The 11,028-nt window shown below is 48.2% G+C and overlaps 1 long non-coding RNA gene across 1 annotated transcript; it reads left to right on the plus strand.

Annotated features, from left to right (window-relative positions):
• The first annotated feature begins 537 nt into the window (after positions 1-537).
• On the plus strand, positions 538-10,179 carry LOC118518094 (uncharacterized). The gene is made up of 2 exons (XR_013442022.1): positions 538-1,673; positions 7,242-10,179. It is a non-coding gene; the product is annotated as an uncharacterized LOC118518094 (long non-coding RNA).
• Positions 10,180-11,028: the final 849 nt, after the last annotated feature.

An 11,028-nucleotide genomic window follows, 5' to 3' on the forward strand; every position in this document is an offset into this window, starting at 1 on the left:
AGTGAATTAGTGTACATGACGCTGTTATCAGTGCTTGGTACAGGTGAGTGTTTGCCCGAGTCCCTGCCGAGCCCAGGGAACCGTAAGTAAGCACATCGCTGCGCGGGCCAGTTCTCTCTTCCTGACTCGCTCCTCTGCTGGAGAAACGTGATTCCTCCCGAGGAGCCGTGCAGGTCACGGCGGAGGCGAGGAGCCCGGGGTCGGGAGGTTCTGGGGCTCTTACCACTGTGGATCCTGACGTGAGTCCTCCCCGGTCTCCCAGTCATCCCCAGTCGGTACGAGGGGTTGACAAAAGGGCCGAGCCCGCAGCGGGGACTCTCAAACGCGCTCGCCGCCCCGCGCCCCGGCTGGGAGCTCCAGGTCGCAGGCACTGGGGCGCCGGGGACCCGGGCAGAGCATCCAGCCTGGCCGCGGCTGCCATGGCAACGCCCGGAGGATGCGGCGAGGGAGAGGAGGGGCGGGGCCGCCGCCCGGCCCGGAACGAGGCCCCGCCCCCGGGACGAGCCTCACGCCGAGGCCCCGCCCCCACCCGAGGCTCCACCCTGGACGAGGCGCGGGTCGTCAGTCCCGTGATCCCGCGGCAATTGTGGCGTTCTGGATGGTTCCATCTGCCTGGCGAGCTGCATCTGACTGACCGACGGTGTCTGACTGACTACAGACGCCATCACTGCTTGATAATCCGTCTGTCTGGCTGTGTCTGACGGAACCCAGATTTCATGGGTGCCTGGGGGCCCAACAGCGTGTGATCTGTCTGCCTGACCACAGCTGACTGACGGACTGCCCATACCTGGCTGAAGGCATCCGGGCCTGACAGGGCGCGTCTGACTGAGTCCATCTACTGCGTCTGGCTGCCCAGACCCCTTCGGTGCTCGACAAGCTGTATCTGACTGACTGAGGCCCCTGTGTCTGACTGACCAGCCTTCTGACTGATCCCTCTGTGCAGTGGTTTGACCACATTCTGCTCAGTGGGCTAAGCCTCCCGAGACTGGCCGGAGACTGGCCGGCCGACTGGGACTGCACCTGGGCCGGAGCCCCACCCCCTGGCTGGCTGATGTCTGGCTGGCCCCGGGAGACTTGCTGACCGCCCTGATCCGGCGGGCCTCAGCACCGCCTTGTGTCTGCTAGAGCCGGCCCGGCTGGGCATCTGGAAGGTTGGATCAGCCCGCCTGATGTGTGGGCTGACCGCATCTGCCAGACTGCGCGGCTGGCTTTGCATGGCTGGCTGATTCTGGCCGACCCTCTGAGTCTAGCTGCATCCCAGGGACTGGGTTCCTGGGTGACTGAGTCCCCCTGACCGTCCCTCCCTGGCCACCTGTGTGACTCGGCCTGACCGAGAGCGGCCGTGTCCGACCCCACCTGCTCGCCTGCCGGGATGGCTGACCTGGCCCGCACCCAGCAGATGCGGTTGAATCCCACTGCCGGCCTGCCGTGCACCTGACCAACCGACTCTGACTGCCTTGGCCCCTGAAATTCTCTCCCTGACTACTGGCCACCTTCGCTCCAGCTGCCCAACCAGTGGCTTCTGGGGGTGTCACTTGTCCAGGGGCCTAGACATTTTCAGCTACAAGTCTGGCCTTTGGGGTGTGGGGTCCAAAGCAAGGGCACTGACGGGAAGAAGCCCAGGAGAGAGGCCTGTGGGGGAGCCAGGCAGCAGAAGCAGGACTCAAGGCCAGGTAGGGAGCCGCTGGAACAAGCTGCAGGGGTCCTCAAGGCCCCTGAGCTCAGGGATCGAATTCTGTAACAGAGTCAGCACCTTGAGGAGCTGGGCTGGTGTTTGGGGGCCTCCAGGCAACAAGGCACGACCCTGAAAACTTTGTCCATGTTTGTGAGCTCTTTGTCAGCGCCTCACTCTGCAGAAAGGGCGTCCCACAGACCTCAGGCCTCCTCCTGACTTTCTCATAGTTCGTGTGTGTGTATGTGGACCGGTCACATCAGCCACATGGAATGGAAAGAGAGGCTGTGTACCAGAATAAGGGGGAAAGAAACACAGGGAATTCGATTAGAGGGAATAATAATAATTTTTTGAAAAGGAAGCATGTCAATTGCATGGGTATGCTATGATTTATAGTTATTGTTATTAATAATAATAAATTAGAGCATTGGGTTTGCTTATCTTGATTGAGCTCTAGCATTCTGAGATGCTGCCTTTCCATTAATAACAAAGGCCTGGCTGCCTCATTGATTTCATTTTAAGCAAAGTGAGGAATGGGAGGAAATAAACAGCTGCATTCCCAAGCGTTCTATTTTAGTCAGCTTGGGCTGCTATAGCAAATTACGGTCGCCGGGCCGGGGGGGGGGGGCGGTGGTTAAAAAACAGACATTTATTTCTCAAAGTTTTGGAGGTTGGGAAGTTCAAGATCAAGGTACAGGCTGACTTGGCTCCTGGTGAGGCCCTTTTCCTGGCCTGCAGACAGCTATCTTTTTGCATTGTCCTCACATAGTAGAGAAAGAAAGAGCTCTGGTCTTTTCTTCTTATAAGGACGCTAATCCCATCATGGGGGGCCCTACCCTCATAACCTCCTCTAAACCTAATTGCCTCCCAAAGTCTCCACCTCCAAATACCATCACCTTGAGGGGAGGGGAGGACTTTAATATATGAATTTTGGGAAGACACAAACATGCAGTTCATAGCAGGCTCTTATAACATGAAGTTGGCTCTCTGCCAGTGTGGGTAGTGGGGCTTCCCCAGGCCAGGGGCTCCCAGGGGGGCTGGGAAAAGAGGCAACGACAAGTGGCATGGAGCACTTGTACCTCTTGTATGTATTCATTCATTCAACAAGTATTTATCCAGTGCTACTGAGTAGCAGGCATTGTGCTGGGCGCTCACCTTCCCCTCATGGAGCTCAGATTTTATGCCCCTCAACTCTGATCCTATCAAGGCCAGGTGCTAAGTTCTAACTGCTTTCTTTTTGGACAACCTGCACAACCGAAGGTGGGAGAGCTAGCATAGTGTGGTGGTTCTCAAAGAGTGATCACCTAGGAACTTGTTAGAAATGCAAATTCTTGGACCCCACCAGAGACGAACCGAATTAGAAACTCTCATGGTAGGGCGCAGTGACCTATGTTTTAGCAAGCCCTCCAGGTGATGTGGATGTGTGCTAAAGTTTGAGAGGCGCTGGTGGAATGATTGAGCCTGTTGGCTCTGGTGTCCAGCTGACCATATTGGAATCTCAACTCTAGTACCTAAGAGCTGTGTGATTTTGAACAAGTCAATGAATCTTTCTGTGCCTCGATTCTGTCATCTGCAAGATCTGTGTAATTATAATTGCTTTAAATTATTGTTGTGAATCTTAAGTCTTATGAAGAGCTTAGCATATAATTTCCATTCTAAGAATATATCCTGTGGATCTATTCCAGCACAAGCTGAATGATATATGTTCAGGATATTCATTGATGCATTGTTTAGAATAGAAAAGAAATACCCTAAATATCTATCCATGGGGGACTAATTTAATAAATCATGGTCTGCCATACAAAGAATGAGGCAGCTCTTTATATACTCATATAAAAAGATCTCCAGAATTTCCCAGTTAAAAAAACCAAGATGCAGAAGTGTGTCCAGTATGCTCCCATCTGTGTAAAGAAAAAGAGACTTCCTAGAATCTTTATCTATGTATAGGTTTTCTCTGGAAGGATACACAGGAAACTGGTGACAGTAGGAAAAGAAATGGATAGCTGAAAATAGGAGAAGGAGGGAAACTTATTTTTACCATACATGCATCTTTTTATGACTTAAAATTTGCAATATGTATATGCATTTCCTATTCACAAAAAACTGAAGTTTTAGGAAAGTGGGGAGCGCTCAGCATAGTGCCTGGCAGCAGAGGTAGTGATGATGGCCATTTCACAGCTCTGTGGGGATGATTCATTGCGGAAATGCAGCCCAGAGATATCTGGCATGTGGCCACAGCCTCTCCTCTCCTCCCTTCATTCTCTGCAGCCCCTGTCGCCCCATCAGAGAATTCTTGCATTTTGAGATGTAAAGCGGCTTCAGGATTCTCTGGTATAACCCTTTTATTTTATTTTTTAAAAATTTTAAAAAAGATTTTATTTATTTGACAGAGAGAGAGACAGCAAGAGAGGGAACACAAGCAGGGGGAGTGGGAGAGGGAGAAGCAGGCTTCCTGTGGAGCGGGGAGCCTGATGCGGGGCTCAATCCCAGTTACAGGCGCCCTGTAACTCTTTTATTTTAAAGATGAGGAAACCAAGCCCCAGAGAGAGGCCATAACCAGCCCAAGGTTATCCAGAAGATTGGGGCTCAATGTAGGGACTCTTTCAAAACATCACAAGCCTAAGCTTTCTGAAATTTTGCTTTCACTCCATCGCTGCTCTGCTCAGGAAATGTCATGACTCCTCAGCCTGGCTGTTCACACTGGTCATGGTTTAACCTTCAACCAAACTTTCTGACTTTATTTCCCATCTTCTCCGATGTGAATTCTTTCTCTACCCTTGCCGGATAGGTCTCTTCATGGACCCCAAATGTTCCTGCTTTCCAGACACCACAGCTTGTCAGTGCTGTGCTCTCTGCCTGAAATGCATTTCTTCTTCCTGTCCATTTGGGGAGAATCACAGCTAAATTGCACTTCCTCTAGGAAGTCTTTCCTGATTGCCCAAGCTCACAGAGCTCTCTCCTCCTGAACTAATTAAAAAATGTCTTGTAAAACTTGTGCTTCTTAAGGGGGAAATAGGATGCTCCTTGAGCAATGGGAAGAGGATTGGATAGAGCCAGTTCCCCATCCTGACTCTCCATGCCTGGAGAAAAGTGGGCAAATGACGGCCCTCATTTTCTCAGGGAAGCCCTGGGTGAGGATGCCACTGAGCCTTCCTGAAGCCAGGATCCCGTCGGCAGGAATGAACTGCTGGGCCTGTTTCCACCCCGATGTTTACTTGGCCTGAAGGCCCAGCATGATGAAACCCAGCCCTGTTGCTGAGCACCTTGGGAGGCCTCCCTCCAGGGTCCCTCTGTGCTCAGACAGTGGCTCTTTGTGGAGCAGAGGAGTAGGACTGAAAGTGGAGCCTCTGGAACACCCGCCCTCCCCTCCAACCTCTAGCCACCTCTACTGGCAACTGTGGACCATCTTGTGCCTGGGTGGCCTCTGTTTGAAGTCCATGGCTGGCGGCTGGCAGAGTGAGGTAGGGTCTCTAGGTGGCCAGCTCAGCTGGGCAGGTGAGAAAGGATCGCATCTAACACAGCATCTCTTAACTCACCAAAGGCTACTTCTAATGGAGTTCTCTGAAGAGGAGACTGGTCCCCCTACAGGCCAGATTGACACTTTCCCTAGCCTGTCACCACTGAATATGCCCCTGGGACTTAGGGCTGGACCTTCTGATGTGGTCTGTCCCTTCTGCCCCTATTTCACTGGACCCTACACTCACTCCGGGTGGGAGCAAGGGAGGGAGGGGAGATTGGGAATCCTTAGATGTAATCTCAAACCTGGTGGGGTAGGGACCAGGGGGAGGGATGACAGGGAGGAAGGTAGTGTGGTATGGGTGAAAGGGCTCCCACCATTCTGGAGGGTGGGAGGCCTAGGACTCTGATTTCTTCTGAGCCACTGACTTGCTGGGTGACATTAGCTAGTGCTTCCCTTTTCTGGGCCTCTGTTTCCCTAGCTGTGCTTCACTTTCTCAGCTGCAAAATTAGGGAGGCAAAGTAGATGGATGTCAAGAGTTTTTGCAGTTCTGACTTTTCATAATTCTGTGATCGCAGGGAGGAAAGGGAAGGGCCGGGGGTGGGTTGGAGGTGGGTAACTGACACAAAGCTCCCCGTTGATTCACCAGCGGTCGCTAGGCAGCCTCTTCTCTGCCTCCAGGATCCCCTCTGCCCTCCGTTTCTCTCCCTCTCCTTTCCACCTGATTTTGAGGGCTTCTTGTGATGAGATCTAGAAGCTGTTTGATTTAGATTTGTCTTATCCCATCTTTTGCCCCCCAGAAGAGGGGGCTGTGCACAGAGCAGGAAGGGGGTCAGGAGACAAAAGAGAGAGAATTAAGAGGTAAGAGTGGGATGCAGGCAAGTGTCAGAAGAGAGCTCAGCGACAGCTGAGAGAAAGGAAAAGGGAAAGGAGACACGGTGAAAGAGGGGGAGTAGAAGGGAGAGGAGCTAAAAGTGAGAGAAATGAGGCCCCCATGAGATGGTGAAAGGGAAGTTATGAATGGAAGAGAAAAACAGGAAGAGACCGTGGGAGAAGACCACAGCCTGGGCTAACACATGCATGTGGGGACATCTCAGGCTATTCTAGGACAACAAACAGGCCAGTCTGGCTGGAGCTAAGAGTATGTGTAGTGGGGGCACAACATTAGAACTGGATCGAGAAGGTCTTGAACGCCAGGCTAATGACTTTGGTCTTTGTATTTACTATTTTCTGCTGCCCAAATCCCCTGTGATAAACTGGATGAGGCCCAAGGACTGTTTTCATTCATCCATCCATTCAATAAGGGATGTCTTATCCAACTCTGGATCCCCAGAGCATAGCACAATGTCTGCACAGAAAAGGGTCAGGAAATGTCTGTTAAAATTGAGCACTTGAAAAGAAGTGGAGCACTTGGAGAAAGCAGGGCTGAGGCAATCTCGCAGAGAATATAAGAATACCCGTAGTATGAGCTAGGCGGCCTAGGAAAGTCCAGATAAGAGTTATGACAGATCAGAGGAGAGCAAGATAGCCCTCCCTGCCACCCACAGCAGGAGAGTCCCAGGAAAGATTGTAGGGGGGTCAGCTTCGGTCACATACCCAACCTGGAATTAATCCATGTGGCCAGGAAGATAGATTCCATTGGAGGATACAAGGTTCTGTGTATGAGGAGAGAGCAAAGAGTTCTCCAAAGGAAGGGGGGTGGATTATTACCCGGTGAAGAGAATTTAGAACTGGGCCCAGCTGTCACAGCCCACTGTCATGGGAAAAGATGAGGCATGAACGGGGAGCTGTGAGTAGGGTCGAGGTCTGCATAAGGTTGGTAGGTGCTGGAAATAGAAATAGCGACAAATCACAGAGGGCCTCAGACACCAAGCTGAGGAGTTTGGATTTCTCTCTTGAGCTGAAGAAGGGCCTCATTGGAACTGTGCTTTGGGAGAATTAACCAAGCCACTGAGGTATAGAACGGACTGGAGGCCAGAAGACCAGCTATGAATGGAAAATTATTCCAGTACATTCTCTGATAAAACACATGTGCAGGATCCGTCAGCCACATTGGGGTACTTTACATTGTGTAACTTGTTTTTGTTGTTGTTGTTGTTCTGCCCATTCTAGGTCAGAGAACTGCAAAGGCCAGAAGTCATACTTCTGCCAAAAGGGACTGCCCTTTCTTCCTCCAAGGGCCACAACCAGTTCACCTGGGAGATGGATGCTCCAGAGATTTACAGGGGCAGGTGAACACTTGTAAAGTGTTCCATCTTTGAAGATTGGTGGACAGTTTGTAGTGGATCTGCAGCCCCAGTCTCTGGACCTGGCATATGAGGGAAGCAGCTCCGAGTAATCTTAACAAGTGACTTCAGGCTCCTGCTTTTGAGCTGGGGGTGGCCCAGCCTGTAGCCCAGAGTCAGCTCTCTCCTTTCCCAAATATCTCTGCAAAAGAGGATGCTGTAGCATGGCCTAGTGTGGAGCATATGACCTTGGAGTCAGACATCCTTGGCCTTGGTTCTCAGCTGTGCTGCCTCTTAGCTCTGGAGCTCTGAGTAAATGATGTAAGTTATCTGGACTCTTGTTTCCTTCTATGTAAAATGGGGGTAGTAATACCAACCATACAGAGTCATGAGGGTTGAATAAGCTACTGAAATCACTTGGCACAGTGCCACACAAACCACAGGCATTGGGCCAGTGTGAATTCCTATTCAGTTTTTAGTAACAGAGCGAGGTACTGTTAAAGCTGGAGGGGTCTCAGAAATTACTGGCCCAGTCCTCTCATTCTACAGTGGTGAGCCGGTGTAGGTCGCTGCTGTTGCAGTAGCTGCTGATTCTGTCTTCATTAGAAGCAGAGAACTGACATCCCTCTTCTGCCTTTAACCACATAAATCCTTTATGAGTTCTATACCTGTCCATAGAATGATATTTTGACTCCTCCATTTTTCCCCAAGAACATCTGCCCATCGTTTGCTCTTTGTTCTGCCAAAGGTATGACCAATTAGTGTACCATACTCTAAGTGTTAGGAACATGTGGGAGGATTGTATTAGCAACACAGTAGGGGAATTCTAAACAAATCCAGCAATCCTGGAATATCTGAAGGAAGTTGATCATAATTATTCTTGGATAAGCTAAAAAATAAATATAGTTATTCGTATTTTTTTTTAGGAATACAGATTGTTATTTTTATTGTGGTGAAATAAATGTAATCTAAAATTTACTCTTTTAACTATTTTAAGGGTACAGTCTGGTGGCATTTAAGTACATGCACAATGTTATATGAGCATTACCTCTATTTCCAGAACTTTTTCATCAACCCAAGCAGAAATTCTTGACCCATTAAATAATTAAATAATAACTACTTCCCTCTCAGTCCCTGGTAACCTTATTCTACTTTTTTTTTTTTAAAGATTTTATTTATTTATTTGACAGAGAGAGACACAGCGAGAGAGGGAACACAAGCAGGGGGAGTGGGAGAGGGAGAAGCAGGCTTCCCACCGAGCAGGGAGCCCGATGTGGGACTCGATCCCAGGACCCCGGGATCATGACCTGAGCTGAAGGCAGACGCTTAACAACTGAGCCACCCAGGCGCCCCCTTATTCTACTTTTTGTCTCTGTTAATTTGCCTATTTCTAGATAGCTCATATAGGCGGAATCATACAATATTTATCCTATTGTATATATCTGGCTTCTTTGATTTAGCATCATGTCTTCGAGGTTCATCCCAGTTGTAGCAGGTATCAGAATTTCATCCCTTTTAATAGCTGAATAATATTTCCTTCTATGGATATGCCATATGTTCTTTGTCCATTCATCTGTTGATGGACACTTGGGTTGTTTCCACCTTTTGCCTATTGTGAGTAATGCTGCTAAGAATATTAGCCTACAAGTAACTATCAATATTTTTTCCAATCTATAATGAATGGAACTGTAGTAGGCTGAATAATGCCTCCACCCCCAAACTGATTGGGTCCACTCTGAGATTTGTGTTGGCCTCTAAGTGGGCCCCAGGCTGTTCTTCTCCATGACCTCTGCCATGGCCCTCTAAGATAGGCCTAATCTTTCTGGAGAACATCTGCAGCACACTCGTACTGGCCTTCTATTTCCACTCCTACCAGTCCATCCTCCACCAGCCATTACAGTGGTCTTTCTTTATTAAATATGAAATGTATAAATTGTTACAAAATAATTCAGATACACCAAAAAGCATAGTCATATCATTTCATAGCCATGAGGGTGGCTATAATAAAAAAGAGAGGCAATAACAAGTGTTGGTGAGGATGTGGAGAAATTGAACCCTCAGATATTGCTGGTGAGGTTTTAACAAGGTGAAGCTGCTTTGGAAGTTCTTCAAAAAGTTAAACATAGTTACCACATGATCCAGCAATTCCATTCCTAGCTATATGCCCAAGAGAAAAACACATAGAAGTTCATAGTGTCATTATTCATAATAGCCAAGTGGAAACAACCCAAATGTATATCAACTGATGAATCGATAACCAAAAATGTGGTATATACATACAAGGGAGTATAATTCAGCCATAAAAGAAATAACATACTGATTCATGCTACAACATGGATAAATCTTGAAAACATTATGCTAAGTGAAAGAAGCCAGCCACAAAAGACCACATGCTGAATGATCCATTTATATGAATGCATAGAGAGAGACAGTGGATTAGTGGTTGCCAGGCTGGTAGGAGTGGGGGAATGGGGAGTGACTGTTAATGGATATGAGGTTTCTTTTGGAGTGATGAAAATGTTCTGGAATTACAGTAGTGGTGGTTGCACAACCTTGTGAATAAACAAAAAAACCACTGAATTACACACTTAAAAATGATGAATTTTATGGTATGTTAATTATATCTTGAGAAAAATTATAGTGCATAGTAGTGCATACTCATGTACATACTACCCAGCTTAAGAAATAAACTGTTACAGATAAAATTGCAGCTTCCTGTGTACTTCTGCTTGATCCCATTCCCCTCCCTCTCTACCCAGAGGTATCCACTACCCTGAAGTTTATCCTGGTGTTTATCATGGCAATAAATGTCTTTATAACTTTTATTACATGTACGAGTATCCTTAAACAATATATACTATTGCTTTGCCTAGTTTAAAGCTTTATATAAATGATATAAGTTGTATCCTCTGCATTATACTTTTTTCTACCAACATTATATATATATTTTTAAAGATTTTATTTATTTATTTGACAGAGAGAGACACAGCGAGAGAAGGAACACAAGCAGGGGGGTGGGAGAGGGAGAAGCAGGCCTCCTGCAGAGCAGGGAGCCCGATGCGGGGCTCAATCCCAGGGTCCTGGGATCACGACCCGAGCTGAAGGCAGACACTTAACGACTGAGCCACCCAGGCACCCCTACCAACATTATATTTTTGAGAATTATGCAAATTGATTTTATGTGTCACTTTGACTGGGCCACAGAGGGCCCAGGTATTTGGTTAGATATTATTCTAGGTTTGTCTGTGAGAGTGTCTGCATGAGATTAACATGAGTCAGCAGACTGAGTAAAACAGATTGCCCTCCCCAATGCGAGCAGGCCTCATCCAGTCCATTGAAGGCCTGAATGGAACAAAAAGGCAGAGTAAGGGAGAATTTGCTCTCTCTGCCTGGATGCCTTCCAGCTGGGACATTGTTCTTCTCCTGCCTTTGGACTCAGACTCAGACTGGAACTTAGACCATTGGTTCTCCTGGGTTTCCAGCTTGCCACCTGCAGATCTTGGGACTTGTCAGCCTCCAAAACCACGTGAGCCAATTTCTTATTATCTGTCTATCTCTTACTGGTTCGGTTTTTTGAGAGCACAGACTAATACATTTTGTGATTTTTGTGTCTTGTTTAAGAACTCCTTCCCTACCCCGAGGTCCGAAGAATGGTCTTTAGTTACCTCCAAAGA

Source organism: Halichoerus grypus, chromosome 10 (genome assembly GCF_964656455.1).
Source record: "Halichoerus grypus chromosome 10, mHalGry1.hap1.1, whole genome shotgun sequence".
Lineage (NCBI taxonomy): Eukaryota > Metazoa > Chordata > Mammalia > Carnivora > Phocidae > Halichoerus > Halichoerus grypus.